General features: G+C 46.2%; 1 protein-coding gene across 1 annotated transcript in view; it reads right to left on the bottom strand.

The window, feature by feature from the left end:
* Positions 1-2,329, bottom strand: part of kcnh6a (potassium voltage-gated channel, subfamily H (eag-related), member 6a) — a 166,753-nt gene that overhangs the window by 39,788 nt on the left and 124,636 nt on the right. The gene's annotated exons all lie outside the window — the stretch shown is intronic.

Here is a 2,329-nt window from a genome sequence, read left to right as displayed (position 1 = left end):
GGATGAGGCGCTGGGATGAGGAGCTGGGATGAGGCGCTGGGATGAGGTGCTAGGATGAGGCGCTGGGATGAGGCATTGGGATGAGGCACTGGGATGAGGCGCTGGGATGAGGTGCTGGGATGAGGCGCTGGGATGAGGCATTGGGATGAGGCGCTGGGTTGAGGTACTGGGATCAGTGCTGGGATGAGGCATTGGGATGATGTATTAGGATGAGGTGCTGGGATGAGGCGCTGGGATGAGACGCTGGGATGAGGCGCTGGGATGAGGCACTGGGATGAGATGCTGGGATGAGGTTGGGATTGCGTTGAATGTGGGACAAGAGAACAGAGGTTAGTGGTAAGTGGCAGGGTGAGGATGGAGAAGGATGTGACAGGGTAGGGGACAGAGAGCATTACTTTCAGTTTAAAAGAGGAGAGGGAGCTTCACTCTGTATCTAGTCTCATGCTGTATCTGTCATGGGAGTGTTTGATGAGGATAGTGTAGATGAAGCTTTACGCTATATTTAACCCCATGCTTTGTCTGTTCTGGGAGTGTTTGATGGGGATAGTGTAGAAAGTGATGGAATGGAATAGAAAGTGATGGGGCTGGTTTAGTAAATAGAGTCATAGAATCACACAGCATGGAAACAGACCCTTTGGTGCAACGTCTCCATGCTGTTTCTACAACTAAACTAGTCCCATTTGCCCACCTTTGGCCCATATCCATCTAAACCTTTCCTATTCACGTACCTATCCAAATATCTTTTCAATGTTGTGACTGTACCTGTATCTACTATTTCCTCTGGCAGTTCATTCCGTATACAAACCACCCTCTGTGTGAAAAAGTTGCCCCCACCTCCCTTTTAAATCTTTCTCCTCACCCCTTAAAATATGCTCCCTGGCTTTGAAATCACCCACCCTTGGTAAAAGTATTTTGCTATTCACCTTATCTATGCTTCTCGTGATTTTAGAAACTTCGATAAGGTCACTCGTTAACCTCCTATGCTCCAGTTAAAAAACATCCCAGCCTATCCTTATGACTCAACCCCTCCATTCCCAGCAACAGCCTGGTAATTCTTTCCAGAATCCTGTCCAATTTAATTAACATTTTTGCTATAGCAGGGTGACCAGAACTGTGCAGAGTATTCCAGAAGAGGCCTCACCAACCTCCTGTATAATCTCAACATGATGTCCCAACTCATATACTCAATGGTCTGTGCAATGAAGGCAAGCGTGCCAAACACCTTCTTAACCAGCCTGCTTATCTGTGACGCAACTTTCAAAGAAGTATGTACCGAACCTCTCTGTTTGATAGCACTATCCTTACCATTAATTTAATAAGTCCTGCGCTGGTTTGTTTTAACAAAATGCAATACCTTGCATTTATCCAAATTAAATTCCATCTGCCACTCCTCAGCCCATTGGCCCAGTTGATCAAGATCGCTTTGTAATCTCAGATAACTTCCTTCATTGTCAACTACACTACAAATTTTGGCATCATTGCAAACTTACTAGCCTCCTAACTTATCATCCAAATCATTTACACAAATAACAAAACAAAAGTGGACACAGCGCTGATCTCTGCGGAACACTGCTGGACACAGGTCTCAAGTCCGAAAAATCCTCCAATACCACCCTCTGACTCTTACTGCCAAGCCAATTTTGTAACAAATTGGCAAGCTCTCCCTGAATCCCAGGTTACTAATTAGTTTACAATGCGGAACCTTGTCAAAGTCTTCACCGAAAAGTGATGGGGACAGTGTAGACAATGATGTAAATTGTGTAGAGAGTGATGATGATGGAGTAGAGAGTGATGGGGATGGTGTAGAGAGTGATGAAGATGGAGTAGAGAGTGATGGGGACAGTGTAGAGAGTGATGGGGACGGTGTACAGAGTGATGGGGATGGTGTAGAGAGTGATGGGGATGGTGTAGAAAGTGATGGGGAAGGTGTGGAGAATGATGGGATGGTGTAGAGAGTGATGGGGATAGTGTAGAGAGTGATGGGGATGGTGTAGAGAGTGATGGGGACGGTGTCAAGAGTGATGAGATGTAGTAGAGAATGACAGGAATGGTGTAGAGAGTGATGAAGATGGAGTAGAGAGTGATGGGGATGGTGTAGAGAGTGATGAGATGTAGTAGACAATGACAGGAATGGCGTAGAGAGTGATGAAGATGGAGTAGAGAGCGATGGGGATGGTGTAGAGAGTGACAAAGGTGGAGTAGAGAGTGATGGGGATAGTGTAGGGAGTGATGGGGATGGTGTAGAGAGTGATGGGGATGTTGTAGAGAGTGATGAAGATGGTGTAGAGAGTGACGGGGATGGTGTAGAAAGTGATGGGGATGGTGTAGA

Source organism: Rhincodon typus, chromosome 30 (assembly GCF_021869965.1).
Source record: "Rhincodon typus isolate 14 chromosome 30, sRhiTyp1.1, whole genome shotgun sequence".
Classification (NCBI taxonomy): domain Eukaryota; kingdom Metazoa; phylum Chordata; class Chondrichthyes; order Orectolobiformes; family Rhincodontidae; genus Rhincodon; species Rhincodon typus.
Note: the sequence above shows the minus strand (reverse complement) of the source record. Positions and strands in the feature narration are given on the sequence as shown.